This window comes from Ammospiza caudacuta, chromosome 6 (genome assembly GCF_027887145.1).
Source record: "Ammospiza caudacuta isolate bAmmCau1 chromosome 6, bAmmCau1.pri, whole genome shotgun sequence".
Classification (NCBI taxonomy): domain Eukaryota; kingdom Metazoa; phylum Chordata; class Aves; order Passeriformes; family Passerellidae; genus Ammospiza; species Ammospiza caudacuta.
Genome location: NC_080598.1, coordinates 60,705,078 through 60,721,818, shown reverse-complemented (window position 1 = coordinate 60,721,818; position 16,741 = coordinate 60,705,078). Strand labels below are relative to the sequence as shown.

The 16,741-nt window shown below is 42.6% G+C and overlaps 1 protein-coding gene across 3 annotated transcripts in view; it reads left to right on the top strand.

Annotated features, from left to right (window-relative positions):
* The first annotated feature begins 3,833 nt into the window (after positions 1–3,833).
* PPM1A (protein phosphatase, Mg2+/Mn2+ dependent 1A) overlaps positions 3,834–16,741 on the top strand; it is a 34,743-nt gene continuing 21,835 nt past the window's right edge. For all 3 annotated transcript variants that reach the window (XM_058807475.1, XM_058807474.1, XM_058807473.1), the window contains exon 1: positions 3,834–4,166. The gene's annotated coding sequence lies outside the window, so the exon portion shown is untranslated. The remainder of the gene's footprint in view (positions 4,167–16,741) is intronic.

The window sequence follows — 16,741 nt, the reverse complement described above, 5'->3', positions numbered from 1 at the left end:
TCTTGGAGCTTCTTTTTCTCCGCTTTGGGTAGCAGAAAGAAGCTCCTGGAATATTCAGTTCTGGTCTCCTCAGTTCAAGAAAGACAAAGAGCTACTGGAGAGGGTCCAGCAGAGGCCACAAGGATGATCAAGAGTCTGGAGCATCCCTCTGATGAGGAGAGATGAGGGAGCTGGGCCTGTTTAGTTCAGAAGAGACTGGGAGGCATCTCATCAATGCATACAAATATCTCAGAGGTGGATGCCATGAGGATGGCACCAGATTCTTTTTGGTGGTGCCCAGAGACAGGATGAAGAGAAAAGACCTAAATGAACTAAAACACAGCAAGGCTCACCACCACATGAGAAAGAACTTCTCACATTGACAGTGGCAGAGCACTGGAACCAGCTGCCCAGGAAGGTTGTGCAGTCTCCCTCTCTGGAGACATTCCAGCCCACCTGGATGTGTTCCTGTGTCACTGCTACAGGTGACCCTACCTTGGCAGGGGGTTGGACTGGATCTCCAGAGGTTCTTTCCAACCTGGCTGTTCTGTGATTCTATGATTCTGTGATACTGGTATTAAAATTCCCTGTTTGAGGCAAACACAGACAAAACTGTGATACTCCATGATATACCTTACAGTGAAAGAAGTTTAATCCCTGGTATTAAACCAGGAAGAGTTAAAAGGGGTGTTGGGCAATGCAGCATGCAGAGGTCACAGCAGGCTCCCACAGAACATGGCCCCTGTGGTGGAAGCTGATTCCAAAGTGCAGCTCCATTGCCATGTGACCCCAGCAGCCACTGTGGCCCCATTTTCTCTTTTATGGGAAATGATGTCATTGGGAGCAGCTTCATCAGGCCAAGTGTGGAATTTTCTAAATTGAGTTTTAATGAATAGACAGGACAAAGTCATCCTCCTGCCTGCAATAACTCAGTGTGCATTGGTGACAAAAAGCTGCTTATTTAGATACACAGGGGTTTATATTTTTTTTTTTAGAAATACTCTTGGCAACTACCATCTATCTAAAGACTTTTAAAAAGCTGTAACAGGAAACAGAATTAAAACTGTCCAAAATAACATTTTCTAAAAATAGGCTGGGGAACAGCGTATCATTTTAAATATGACTATAATGCTAAAAGAATTTTCTTGTTCCAAACAGTGAAATATGATCCTTCTCAATAACTCATAAATGATTTATGATACAGAGTTGAGTTTCACAATGGTTCTTGTTACTGTGTTGCTAATGAGTGTGGTGACTACAGGTCCCAACCATCTGTATCACAACTTGGTGTACAGCTAAAGAGAAAATAAAGAGTTGTACTCTGGGATATGCAATCTTATCAACTACAAATACATTTTGTAGAGGGATATTATATACACATCTGTTTTATCCTAATTAAAAGTGATGCTTGAATTTCTTGTAAATATTTATTACCATTGTCAGTGCAACAGGCCAAGCAAATCTAGGGAGCTAAATAAAAATTATGCTTTAAGAAAATATTGTAGTAATTTAACTTAGTCCAATTTCCCCTGAAAAATGTATAAATAGCAAATGAGAGCAGCAAACTCTCTGCTGTCATTACATTCTTGCAGCTTAAAATGAGGGCATTGCCAAAAAGATACAGGGCCATGTTTTCATTCAGTTTTATTTTTAATAAAAAGCACTCAAAACACAGATGTAGGTAACATAGAATCTAAATTAAATCCATCGATTGTATATCATTTGAAGTGCTAGGAGAGCTTTATTAAAGTGGAAAAGAGGGGTGAAAAATTAATTTTTTTTAAATGGGAAAGGGGAAGAAATGTGTCACATGCATGCAGGAGCAATTCTGTGTTGTCTTGGGAAGGGAAGGATTAGGACTTGCATTTAAATGTCTCTAAAGGTCTGTTTCCTTCAACAAATTTCACTGCATTTAACTATAAAGGCCTGAAATTTCTAAACTAAAGGCCCTTAATAGTTACCAGAACATCGAGCAGGACTGAGCAGTGCTCAGTATCCCGATAAGGATCATGATTAGGCTGAATACAGGGAGATTGGGTCCAAACATTCCATCCAGCCACAGGCAGCAATGGGAAATGGAGATTCTGCAATTGTACCAAAATATGGTCAGTTCACCTGTCACAGGAAAGCCATAGAGCAATGCGGTTTGGTTGTATTTTTCACAGCTCTTCTATCACTCTTGGGAGGGTTTTGCTGTAAACTGCCCTGAATCACTGATGAACTGCACTAATGGCTGTCAACAGTGAGAACACAACCTGCAATTACCTTAAAGACCATCCAGTTCCAACCCTTGCCATGGGCAGGGACACCTTCCACTACACCAGTTTGCTTCAAGCCCTGTCCAGTCTGGTCTGGGACACTTCCAGGGATGGGGCAGCCACAGCTTCTGTGGGCAACCTCTGCCAGGGCCTCACCACCCTCACAGTAAAGAATTTCTTCATAATTTCCAATCCAAAACTACCCTCAGTTTAAAGCCATTAACATATGTCTGTTTGCTGCCATTACTGTTCAAGATGGAAACTATCTAGACAACCTTGCCAAGCACCCACTTCACCTTTCCCAGACCTCAGCATCTCTCCCTCTGTATTCAAGTCCTTCTTCACATCCTCAGAGCTACCGTGCAATTCTGATCCTCCCCTTGAAGCACTCCTGGGACTCATTCCCCCTCAGAAATCCCCAGCCACAAGGTTTAACCCTGGCTTGCTGGAACCAGCCATTCCTCCCAGAATCAACCCCCTGCCATCGCAGCCTCCTCGGGCGTCCTCCTCCCCTCCTTGAGACAAAAGAGAGATTTGTCTAAAAGCTTCTCTTCTCAATGTGCTCCCCGCAGGCTGATGGGGGAGTCGCTCCGTGAACACACTCCCATGTCTTTTGTCCACAGGCCAGCCTTCATCAAAGGGGGCTGAAACCCGTGGGATTATTAAACCCATTATGCGTTCATTACTGGTAATCCGCTGCTGATTCTGCCAGCGGTTGTGCTTCCAACGGGAAATCCTGCGGGGCTGCGGCTCAGGCGAGCGTGAGTCCCTCAGGAGCAGGGGACAGTGACACGCTGTGCCAGGCTGGACCTCAGGAGGGATTTCTTCACGTAAAGGGTGATCAGATATTGGATCGGCCTGCACAGGGAGGTGATGGAATCGATAGGGAACGGCTGGACACGGCACTCAGTGCTATGGTCTGGTTGACACGGTAGTGTTGGACTCGATGATCCCAGAGAACTTTTCCAACCTAAATGATTCTGTGATTCGGGGAAACGAGGCTGATCCCGCCAGCGCCTCGGGACCCACTGCGCGCTCCATGGTCCTCAGGTGGGCTGAGCTGCCGCCGCCACCGCACCGGGACCGGGATGCTGATTGGAATAGGAGCAGGACCGGGATGGGGATGAGGATCGGGATGCGGATCGCGATTTGGATCGGGACGCGGATCGCGATTTGGATCGGGATGGGGAACACCCTCCCCGGCTCTCGCGCCAGCCTCTCCCCCTCAGGGGCAGGGGCGGGGCCGATGACGTCACCGCCCCGCGCGGCGCGGGACCCGGGGCGGAGGGTGATGTAATACTCGTAACGGCCCTGCTCCGTCCGACATCCGGGTACCCTGCCGGGGTGCTGCTTTTTTTTTTTTTTCCGCCTTATATATATATTTTTAACTCTCTCTTTTATTAATATGAAAAAGCTCAATTTGCCGCTTTTGGGGCGTTTTAATTATTTGATTTTTTAAATTTTTTTTTTTTTTTAACGGGGGGAGGGGAGGCGGCGAGGAGGGAAAGGGCGCGGGGGCGCGCGCGCGCGCTCCCGCCTCCCCTCCCCTGCGGCGTGCGCGCCTGCGCAGAGGGGCGGCGGCGGCGGCAGCGCAGTGCGAGTGTGTCCGTGTGTCCGCCCGTCCGTCCGTCCGTCCGTCCGTCCGAGGCCGGCGCTCCGCGCAGCGCTGCGCTGGTGGGCGCGGAGCAGCTCCGGCGGGGGACGGGGACGGGGGGGGCCGGCGGCGGCGGCGGAGGGGGCGAGATGAGCGCTGGGCTCCCCCTGGGCACAGAGCCGCCCTGTGAATGAGCTGAGGCGAGGCCGCCAGCCGGGTGCCCCCCTCCTTCTCCTCCTTCTCCTCCTTGTCCCCCCTCCTTCCCCTTCTCCCCCGCGCACCGCCGGGAGCGCGGCCCTGCCCGCACAGCCGGCGCCGACGCCGCGGCCGGGGGGGTAAGTGGCGCTGCGCAGTGCGGGGCCGGGGCGGGGTGAGGGGGCGGCGGGGCCGGGGCGCTGCGGGGCCCCGGGGCCTGTAAACAACCGGGGGCGGCGGAGCGCGGAGAGCGCGGGAGCTCGGCGCCATCCCCGGCGGCACAGCTGGGAGCGGGTCGGGCGGCCGCAGGGAGGGAGGGAAGGAGGGAGATGGATGGGGAAGGGGACGGGGGGAGCGATCCCGCTGGGATGCCGCTGCCGGGAGCCCCCTGCATTGCAGGCGCCCGCTGAGGGTGGGGGTGTCCCCGGAGCCCCCCGAGCACGGCGGGAGGAGGGTGAGCAGCGAGCGGGGTCTGGGCCTGGCTCAGGTAGGAGCTGCAGCTTTCCCTTTCTCCCTGCCCCCTCCTTTCCTCGCCCAGAGTTCATTTAATAAAGGCTATAAACAGCCTCCTCTCCCATCGCCGCCCTGACGCTCGGGGCACGGCACTGACTTGGGGGGGGGGGGGGGGGGAGAAAGAAGAAAAAAAATAAAAAACAACACCACGTATCTATTTATAAAGCACCCCACCCCGGCGAGGGTCGGAGCATCAAGCGCTCCCCAAATAGTGTCATTGTGAGGCAGCGGGCGGCTTTCCCTCGCCAACGCCTTTCGGGCGTTTAAAGTTTGTGAGAGGTTTCGGTGCCTTTGGAAACAATGTCGTGAGCAAAGGTTGCGCTGACGGTCTGTGATCTGTCACGGCGTGCGTGGTAAAAGGCCGTGGAGGAAAATGCTGGCCTCGCTGAAAAAGTTGTGCGGCGATTTGCTGGGGAATTGGGCTTGCGTTTGGAAATGCCAGAGGTTCTGAGTTTAGGTCTGTCCTTCTTGTGACATTAGATTGTGTTCTGGTAGCTGTGGTACAACAGCTAGAGCTTGACAGTTTCAGGAGAATTGATTTTGCTGACATGTGTTCGATATGTATTTGTATTTATTTGGTACGATTAAAATATTTCTTAGTGTTGCCATGTGGATGGCAGAATTTTGAGGGTACAGAACTAATGTTTAAGTTTACAGTAGCACTTGGGAAAAAGTAAATTTTCTGGAGCTATATCTTTTGTCGGATGGAAAAGTGCTTGCACTGGGGTGGCATCTGTGGTAACCTTAAAGTTTAAGGTCGTTACAGTATTTCATCCAAAGGAAATTTTTATTTTTATTTTGGTAAACAGAAGGCAGTTTTAGATCACGAGAGCAGTAGCTGGAAGGAAGGTAGGTGATATGTTTTCCTTAGATTGTGATATTTAGCATCAGAGTAAGCAGAATCAATTTATGAACTAGAAGTTCTAACTCTTGTGATTCTAGGGAATGAATTTCCAAATATGAGCCCTTGTGGCACTTTGCTGAGCTGTTTCAGTGATTAGGTGGCTGAAGCAGGTTTTGTGAGGTACTGGTGGAATAAAGGCTAGATTTAACTCGGGACCCTGAGTGAGTTGCCAAATTACCAAGAATTTGGTCAATTCTTTTGCAATTTCTAGCCACATTTCTTCTCTGATAGCTTCCCTTCTGTTGCTGTTCATAGTTTCTTCTGTGAATAACATCAGAGAAAACGTGGGCCAGGGAAGTTTTGCCTATCCAGTCACAGCAGTGTTCAGAGGGAAGGTGTTGAAGGACAGCAGCTTGGATTGGTGCGCCAGCATTAGCTGCTCCTAAAGTTTTCACTCCCTAAAGTTTCTGGGTCTCCTTTTTGTATATGAGCCTGGGCTAAAATCTTGCTGATGCATCATGCCAATTATTAATGTTTTTCTCAGAGATCTTTGTTAAAATCCTCAGATGAACGTGGAAAGAGTTTGTCTGTCCTCTGCTCTCCCTTGGCATAGCCATGTTTTCTCATATACAAGCAAGGCCTAGCTCTGGTTTTCAGGTCTCTGCCTGGTGGTTGTCAGGTAAATCTCTCCCCTGGAGGTACAGTAGAAAACCATTCCTGTTTTCCAAGTATTTCCTTAACTGTCTCTAGGTTTGCTCGGGATGCTTTTGTTGAAAGTGAGGAGAGGTGGAAATGCCAAATGAGTGGCAAAGCTTGCAGGTCCAAACAAGCAGAACTCACTCAGGGCAATTTGAATTAAAGCAGAATACTAAAAGTTGGGCTTGTTGGTTTTTTTTGTTTTTCTATAAAATCAAGCTCATTGCTTCTTATCTGGAGTGCAGCTTATCCAGTGGAGTTGAGTCATTCTTGCTGAGGTAGCATTTTGAGAACTGTCGTTAAAATGCTTAGATATTTAACTCTGGCACAGTGTAATTTGCAAACTTATGTAACTGCTATGTTTTTGAATGCAGCTGTCAATAAGAGATCTCATTGCCTTTTTTTTTTAGTGGAAGTAGGGAATCTAAAGCAGCTGCTTTTACAAGATGACCTAAATATAAATAATTCAAGAATAGCATATTTCTTACTAAAATGTTGACATTGCTACTGGCTTAATTCTTATGTGTTCAGGTCAATTCTGATGTACAAAATGTTACGTAATTGGCTAAGCAGAACATCATTGCAACTAAGTGATGGAATGATGCAGGTTGTGCTAATAAATAAACAAGTTTTAAAATGGGAAGTACTGTAAAATAACTGTTTTCATTTTACCTTTGCAAACCAGAGACATTTTAAGGACTTGAATAGTAGTAATGTTTGAATTCAAGGCAGTAGTGGTTTATCATAGTTAAACCTGAGCCAAACTGCATTTATGCTTACTATGGCATGTGGACCTTTGTCATTTTTGCTCCTCTTTTCTCATAAATCATACATGACTTTCAGTTTTTATTAAAAAAAATTGATGTATCATCTGTTTCATTCTAAATGATGCAACTTGTAGTCTCATTTGTTCTTTAGGAAATTAATCTCTTTTTGGCTAATACTTGATTGCTGAGCTCTTACTGATCTCTGTAATTTTAATCAGATGATCCAAATTGCAGTTAAGAATACTAGGATAAGAAATAAACTTTGTAACATTTACTCATGCTTAACTACAATCCTCTTCAATGAATGAATGGCAAATGCAAAGTATCAAGTCTGTGTATACAATATGTAATCCCTGAAAAAATGACAGTGTTCTTAGGATATTTAGAAGATCCAGGGAACGTGCATAAATGTACATTTTATGGCATTTTATGTACATTCCATTCATCAGTGCTAAAAAATATTTTTAAGGGAGGATTTATATATTTGAGCCATGATGTGGTGCAGATTACAGCGGAGATAACATTTTCTACTTGGAGCTTCTTAATGTTGCTGTCTGTCTGTCTGTGAAGGAACAATTTAGCATTTAATAAGATTTAATATTTCTAGAGTAAATCACTTGACTCTTAAGACTGGGAGGAATGTTTAGGCCAAGGGAATTGTAATCAGGGTGATACCATGGCAGTGAGTAGGCTGATTTCTGTTCCTGGGTAGAGGCAGTAACCACTGGGTGTTACTGGTGTTGAGCCACTGCTGCAAGGTCTGCTTTTCTATATTTGTGAGCTAAACTCTGCTCTGTGTTAAACCACAAACTGAGTTACAGATTTCTGTCAAGTTGCTGTCTTTTTTCTTATTTTGTTTGTGTTTAAACACAAACACCAGTACAATTCACTAATGGATATTTCAGCTGCCTGTTGGAGCCTACAGAACAGAGTGTGTTTATAAATACATGAAACAGTTGCTCTGATTTTTTTAACAGCTCTTCTCGAAAGGTGTTTATATGTGACTAAAACAACAGAATAAAAACTTTTGCACTGACAGACAGTTGCAATGAAGTACACTTCTGCTGTTTAGAGTATAAACTTTATAGCAGTATATATCTATATGTATCAGAAGAGCATCTAAAAGTGCCAGGAAGGAAAAACCAAAACTGGCTAACCACATTTCAATATTGAAATGTAGAGAAATGCAGTTTACAGAGAGAGGAAAAAGTACATTAGCCTCTTCTCTTCATTGCTAGCAGGTTAATTCTCAAAAGTAAGAATATTTTAGTAGATAAAAAGGTCTCTAAAGTCTTCTAAGATAATAATTTACAAACCAAACAAACTCAAGTGTAACATGGCTTGTATTTTGATAGCTGCAGTTTAAATAAAGCAAAGCACTTCAGCGTGCTTGTGGTGATATGCCACGTGCAGCTGAATTATGTGGGACTGCTCAGATTTGTGATGTTGCTCTCACATTCAGTGCCTTGCTGGATTGATTGTGACCTAGAGAATGAAATGTGCTCTCATATTTGGGTCTCAGCTGTAACTTGAAGGATTTTCTGTATCTATGTGTGCAATTCATTTTTACTGCCAACTGTCCCTGTCATCTGAAATTCAAATGGCAGCCTCTATTGTTCTTGACCATATATCATAGCTATTAGTCCATTAAGTTCTGTGGTATTTTTTCCTTAGAAATGCTCCAAAATGCAGTAGCCACGAGAAATGTGTAAACTGTGCCTGAGCACTTTGTGTTTGAGGATGAGTTGAAGGAATTCTCCAGCTGTTGAGTAAAACCCAGGCTGTGGAAAGGAGTGCAGAATGTGGAAAAACGTGGGCGGTTAAGCAGCTAGCATTAAATTGTAGGAAAATTTAATGAAGAAAGAATCAGTTGCTGTCAGTAAATAATTTTCTAGTTCCCTCAGTCAATTGCAGTAAGTATTTGGACAGACCCTTGTTAAAAATCAACTGCTGCTACTCTCTGTAAAAAACCACTCTGAGGCTGCAGGGCAAGGCCCTGTAAGCTTAGGAAATGCTGGCATTAGCACTGCTTTGGTTTTTGAAGGAGAGGTGAATTCAACATTGTCCTCATTAAGTGGCCAGAATGTTTAGAGCTGTCATGAACTCTGGTTTGGAGGGAGAGGAGCAGCTTTAGTGCCTTGTTTATCATGGGAGTGATAGAAGTGAGCTTGGCAATCAGTGTGCCCTCAGGAAAGCCTTCTGTCCTGAGAGCTTCTGTCTGCAGAAAAGGCTAAGAACAAGGGTTGTTTTTTTATTTGTTTCTTTTTATGTAGTCTTGGGTGAAAAATCTGTTTTATTGCAGCAGTCATCATCTGTCCTTGTTCTTTTAATGAGATAGGAATGCTGGGGACGTGAGGGCAAAATAGCTTTGTAAATAAAAGCTCTGTGTGTGTACAAATGAGCAAACTCCAGCTTTTCCTAAGCTTTGAGGATTTAACTTCCAGGTCTTAATGTGCTTCTGGCATAGTTTTGATGTCATTTCCTTGCAAGCAAAGCCAGGTTCCAGCTGTAACTTCAGAACATTTCCTATTTTATTGCCATTTTATTCCCGTGTGTAGTCATCAGGTTTCAAGTCTCTCCTGTGTGCTGCTTTTCCTATATCCTCACCAGAACAGTGTTAATGTTGCTGAGATTAGAACCCCACAAATGTTTTCATGTGAAGTGAAGGGTCTGGGAAATTGTTAGTGCATTATTTCATAATATTGAGTGCTTGACTAAACAGGAAGTTCTGGGCCCTCCATGCAAACATCATCTTCTAATTATTGGGCACACACATACTGGTTGTGTTTTCTCCAAATAGTTTATTTTTATTTTACTCCCAAGCTCTGTCTGTATAAACTTTATTTTCACTTGGGTTTCATTCAGCCATATTGTTAAAATAAATTGCTTATAAGACAAACTGTAAACAATTGGCTGATGCTTCTTGTTGAAGTTAGAAAGATCTGAAGTTTGAAAGCTTTAAATAATTAGTTTTTAAAAGGAGCAGTGATATTGGTGAGCAACTAGAAACACAGAGAGGAGAAATTAAGGAGCAGACAGAGGAATGATTCCATGTGTTCAGTTTTATTGAGCTGTTTAGGACTGTATTAAATTGTTAATTTAACTAAATTGTTAAGATGTTTGTGGTGAGGTTATCAGTGAAACCATACAGCAGAGGGATGGTGGGGTCCTGTAAGAATTTGTACACATTGCCACAGGCAACAAACAATATCAGCTGCAAAAAAAATGGCAGTTTCCTGACCCGAGAGTGACTGTGTGAGTATAATTTGTTCCCTATATTTCAGGAATAGTTCAATTAATACAATTGCTGTTTTGCTGATTTTAAAATTGTAATTCGAGCCTCCCTTTGTCTTTGAAGTTTCAGCAAATAATCCCATTGGGACCTCTTTCCATGGAGCATCTTTTTCCTGGTTTATTTTAACACTTAGCTAAAACACTGACAAAGTGGCAGCAGCTTGACTTCAGGTGCATTTGAACAACCAGAAGAGTTGTGGACAAAACCCATTCAGCTCTAGAGGCTCTTTACCCAAAATCTTCACTCTTTTGGGTAGGGGCAGAATGGCTTAGGACTCCCCAGGTGTCTTGATTTGTCTGAATAGGTTTAGCTGAACTTGATTAAAAAAATAAATGCTTTTTGTTTGATTAGGTTTGGTTTTTTTCCTTTGACACAGAAATGGCATCGGAATTACATGAGCCTTCCTCCAAAAAAAAACATTCCTCTGTGAATCTTTAACTTTCTTTTTGTGGCAGGTATTGTTTGCTTGGGAAAACTGACAATGAATGAAGATATTGAGGCTTCAAGCTCTAAATAAGAGATCAAAGAAAAGCAATTTAGAGAAAAGAACGATTTTAGCTATTATTTGAATAATTTTATATGTTCAGATTTGTTAAATTCGTGCACTCTGAGTGGCTTGTACCCAAGTAGGAATTTTCACTTAGGCCCACAATGTTTAGGAGTGGGGAAATGATCTGCAGTGATGAGAAATGACAGTGGCAGAGCCCTCGTGGTATTACAAATACTGGAAAAATTTGTAATTCAACTTTCATAACTCACTATAGCTCCATTCTTCTGGGTTGTCTCTTTCTGTTTCCTTTTCAGCCATGTTTTCTTTGTGGTGGAACTGTTGCTGTGTGCAGCTCTGTTGGAAAGGCTGCCTGGCTCTGTGTACTCCTTCTGTCATGAGCAGCTTGGTTGGAATCCTTAAATTCACTTGTTTGCCTTGCTCTTTCAAAAAATTTGAATCTTACTGCATCTCATTGATAAATAAACTGAAGCAAGGCCTTTCTTTCTCCCAAATTCTGTCTGCACAGACTGCAGCTTCCTTGGATCTTCCAGTTATTTTTTTTTCTGTTGTTTCAATGGGGCTCTGAATTTTGGCTGGAGCATGCAGGAATTTCTGTGCTGTTAACAAAGCACTTGTCTGAGCTTTTTTTCTAAAATGGGTGACTTTTGTTTATTTTCCAACACTTCTAAGTAAGAAATCTTTGGAAAATGAAGTATAACCAGCAAGGTGCTGAACTCAGCAGCAGCATGGACATGTTTTCTGCTTATTAATGCTTTCAAGCAAGGACTTTGGTGTTTTCATTCTCATGCTGTTCAGACAGCAGCACATGAATTTATGCAGAGCTACCTCATTGATTTTCATAGTTCTTTTAGTGCCATTTTGGTTGTCTCCATAGTTTTTCTTAGTGATTGGGCTGCTCATACTTTGATGCTGCTGTGGTTTTTTTGTACCTTCCCACTTCTAATTTGTAGTACAGATATTTAGAAAGAAGCAAGAATTCTGTCTGGGCCAAGAAATACTCACTGAATGGTGTTCTGAGGGTGCCAGTCATGTTAGGATCCTGATGAGTGACTCATGGATGCAAGTTGTATCTCCTCTCAGAATCAATGTAGTGAATTTTCATTCCCAGCAGTGCCTTTGGTGATTCTGGAAAGAACTTTCCATAACTGTCCAGATTGCAAAATTAACTCCATAAAGATTTCTTGAAATTACATCACCATCTTTCAAACTTTTGAAGGAACCATTTGTTAGAGGTGAATTATCTGTTTCAATGTCCAGGGCTTGCTTTTGCAGAAATCAGATTACACATGTCTCTGCTGGAGAGAGTTTGAACCTCAGCCAAAATACACTCAATATTGAGAAGCTTCTCATTTAACCTTGGAACAGCTTTAGTTGTCTGCAGGAAAGGTAGGTAGGAGCAGAAGATCATGTTTGAAGAAGAAGCTGAAACATGTTGTTGGAGGGAGGGTGTTAACTTAGAAATGGTTACCTTCAGTGTTCCAGAAGGCTTTAATAATCCTCTCCTAAATCCTACCTGCCCTGCCATACACACCACGTGGCATCAAATATTTTGCTGCTTAGTACAGGGAGGCATTTGGAAAGGCTGTCAGCTCCTAGCAAGGAGAAGGGATTTTAAACAGAAGTTATGTTAAAAAAAAACAACTCTCCAAACAACTTAGCTCAGTGAAATGACAGTGCCTGTGGAGCAGCTATTAAGAGATCAGAGCTCATAGGTGTTTGTATCAGAGGTGCAGTGATTTAGTATTTTCTGCTGTGCTGTGAGGTTGTAGCAGCCATCACTGTTGCATTTTAATTACTGGGAGAGAGGGAGGATAAGTCAGGGAAATTTGGAATAGTTCATACTTTCCTTCATACACACAGAGTTATTAACTAGCTTCCTCTGATGTTTTGGTTTTTGTTGTTGTTTTTTTTTTAGTCTGCCACAAGCCATACCTCCTACATCTGTTCTAAACCAAAAGTTCTTAATGTTACTAGAAATTTTCTTACCCATATGGGTAGTTTATGTTCTTCCTTTTGCAGTTGCCTTACTGAAGTAGAACACAGACTTGAGTTGGATCCCCAAGAAACAAATGTTCTGGTGAGGAAATGGTGGGTTAGTCTGTGTTTATTGAAATTGCCCCAGCTCTGTTTTATTTCTTTTACTTCTTTTACATAAACAGTTCATGTCTCCTAGCTGCCATATATTCCTGTGTCTGAAAGTACACATTCAGAAACATCAACTGTAATTTTTTGGTGTTTTATTGATGTTTCAAACTGTGAGTGCCAGAACTCAGTCATATAGCCTCCAATAGCTTTTAAATAGTTTCATTGGCAAGAAGCTTTTTCATGACTTCATTCAGCCCATGACTGTGGTGTAATTATGTCTCCTCATCTGCGTGTTCTGTTTTATTTTAGTCATTCTTCCGATCCCTGGGATGTTCTCTGACATGTTGTTTGTTAAAATTAATTGATTTGGGGCATCCACTATGTACTGTCAGTTTTTCATTCAGGAGGCTGTAACTTCTGAAAATGTTTCCATGTTTGCAGAATTACATGCTGTCTGCTACTGCATCCAGGCAGAGGGAACAGTACAGCAGACCAGGCTGCAGTTGAAGTGAACACACACCCTTTTTCTAGTCTGTATAATTTGGTGACTTGCTCTATGTCCTGTAGTTCAAGCAAAGGTTGTAATCTTTCTCTGTGCTCCTCATTACAGCACACAGGGTGTAATGTCACTGAGAGAATTGTTCCAGGAAATTGGAGTGTGGGGGTATTTCTCAGCTTAGTTAGAACAAGTGCCTGTGACTTCAGTGTGGTTCATGTAAGCAGCTTATCCTAGTGGAAGGAATACAGCTTGGACATTGTTTAAAAAGGATTATTAATTTACATATTGTTCAAGTGAAAGTTTCAGATGGGGGTGGTTAGTTTGCTGGGACAAAATGATCAAATCTTTGTCTAAATTCCTTGGAGAAATAAATTTGTATTTCTGTAGGGCTATGTGGAATTGCATTAGCTGTCCTTTGTGAACAATTTAGGGCTTATGTTCATTTGAACCTTCAGGCAAATGAACAAGCAAATAGCAAACCAGTAAAATTTATTTTCCTGTGTAGCAGAAAGCATTGCACTTGTGCTGCCTGGATAGCACAATTTGAGGAACAAATGAAGGAGCAAAGAGATTTCATGCATTCCAGTGGTGTATCTGTGGTTGTCCCTGGTTCTCCATGGCCTGGGATACTAATTACCCTCCTTTTTCTTTGCCACTCTGTTCTCCAGTTACATCTACTTTCAAGGAGTTTAGTACTGACTCTTTGGCATGCTCCATTCATTATTTCAGTTCTGTTTCTAATGCTGCAGTCCTCTGAATTTTGGCACTCTTGTGTTTTATCCAAGACCTTGTTGATTTTTCTAGGTTGTGTACAGTATTCTTACTTTTCTGTCTGCAAACTTCAACTTGAGTTTTCTGTGCACTTGCTGGAGAGACTGTCCTTCAGTTTGACCTCCACAAAATCAGTGCTTCAGAAACTGTGGTTCAAATGCACTTGGAGATGCAGAGATGCACCCCCTGCACACTCATTTCTGTTCACAGGGGTCCATTTTCACATCTGGTTTTGTTCACATGCCTCTCTCTTCTTCAGAGCCAAAATCCAGAAATTTTGACTGCAGAAAGTTCTTCTTATTTAGGACCTAAAACTAATGGAAGTCACTGATTTGGAAATGGTGATCCAAAAATCATCTTAGATTAAAACTGAGGCTTGTTGACTGATGGCTGTGCAGTTGTAGCATGAGATGGTGTGTGAGAGCCACCATTTATGAAGAAAATGTTATACCTCTGACCCTTTTACAAAGCACCACCCTTAAAATACTGTTCAGAATGCTCCTGCTTTAAGGAAAAAAAAAAAAAAAGGTGGTGTATTTTGCCACTAAACTTCATGATTAAAGTGCCTTTTCTCTTACTTTGCCTTTAATGGGAAGAATGTCTGTCTCCTTCAGTACATATGTGCATCATTCAAGCCTTCCAAAAGTTGAGGCTTCCAGGGTAGAGGACTGGTTCTGTTTCCTGCCATGAGGCTGCAGTTTTCTGGCATGATTGTAGAAATGTGTGACTGGATTAAGAGAGTAAAATTCTTTGGAGGATAAAGATCATAAAATGAGGGCTCCTCATAAGAAAGATGACTAAAGACATGAAGAGAGGCTGAGTTAAGCCATGTTCAGGATCTGTTTTATGGATTTGCATGCACTCTGTTCTGTGTTTTTACATAACAAAGTCATGCTGGAACTTGGGCACTTGCACTGCTATAGGTTAATCAGATTTGCATACAGAGTTATGTGCTTAATCAAAGGTGTCATTCCAGCTCAGTCACTGGAGTGCACAAAGCACCTCATCAAAGAATGAAAAATGTGCTCATAATTTAGGTGGACTCCAGTGTGTGAAAGATGTGAACTCAAAAACAGCTCTAAAAGGTATTTTAGTAGGAAGGAGGCATGGCTTTCTTATGTCAGCATTTCTCTGTGTGTGTCCTTCCCTTGTAAAACTAAAATTCTTTTTGTTCATAGCTAAGACTCTTGAAATTCTTCAGGTTTTAACTGCACATTGAGGATATGGGGGGAGAAGTAGCAGGTAGTCTCCAATTCATCACAATTCACAGATGGTTCTGTTTTAACTGACTGAATTTTTTCTGAATGAGAATTGGAATTCTGGGAAAAAACCTAAAGATCTGGCACATTCCTCCTATCCACAAGTAAGCAATGCTTTTTCTGCAGATACAGTGAGGATTTTGAAAACCTGGCCTATTCTCCTGCAGGTTTAGACTGCTACTCTGGTAAAAGTCTGGTTGGCTGGAATATGGCAGGGAAGACAACTTCAGTCTGTTATTGCAGTTTTCAGAGGGGGATCACTTCCTGCTGTGGGCAGCTTCTGAAGGAGTTGTTCCATGGCCACCCTGTGGTTTTCCTTTTGCCCAGCTGTATTCTCATCCATGGTGGGCAGCTCTCACCCCTGAAGAATCCTGGATCAACATCTCACCTACAAAGTTTAGCTTCAAAGACCACCAGTTTTTAGGGTTCATTCTAGGAGGCGATAAGGCAATTCGGTATTTAAATGGAGAGTGATTTGTTAACTTCTGGCAGTTCTGTAGTTGTTAGAACTTCACACAGACTGTAAGTATTTCTAATTTACATGATAAACTACTGAGCAGGACAAACAGTTTACAAAGCACAGCTCTGAATGTTGTGTGCATACTAAGGTGAGAGATTAGAAGAAAAATGGCCCTTTTTAGTCCAGATTTTGACAGTGTTTGTGGTCAGTATAACTGTACCTGCTCTTAATGTTTTCCTGTTTTATTTTAAATAAAGCAATAATGTCAAATACTTCACAGAATTATATTGGCCAGGGCAGTGTCTGCTTTTTAAGCTCTAAATTAAGGTGAAAAAGTTGAATATCTGCATTCTGTTTAATGATCTCCTCAACAAAGAGAACATTCAGTGTTAAACTCTGCTCCTATCATAAAATGAATAAAAAGTGTTATTCAGCAAAATAATTACCCACAGGATTTATTGCAGCATTTTGTAATTATTTTGATCACTCTGACTTCACTAGAGTTGCATGTGAAGATAAAAAAGTCTTAAGTCGTATTTTTTTCCTAGCAACTGCAGTAATGTGAACCTCCTGCATGAGCTTGGGACACGACACACGGTGCACCCTCTGTTTTGTTGGTTAGTTACAGCTTCCTTGGCCATCAGTATTTTGTGCTCACTTGAGAAGAGGCAGAACTCCAGAGCAGGGTTTGGGGTGAGGGGAAGCAGAGGTGAATCGCTGCTGCCATCCCCCTGCAGCTGAAGTATGTGTTTTGTTTTTGTTAGCAAAGCATGTGAGCCAAAGAGTGCATAACCAGTCCCCATGCCTCACATTTGAATCACTGTTGTGGTGAGATCAAATATAAACATTTCTGGGCTGTTTATTTGAACACAGATGTTTCAGAAAGGTTGACAGTGGCTGGAAGAGACAGTGTGAAGAGCTTTGTTGGATGTATGGTGTCATTAATGGCAGTAAAAGCATGCTATAAAAATGTGATGTTGTCACTTAGAAAACTGGTCAGATATATTCCATGGTC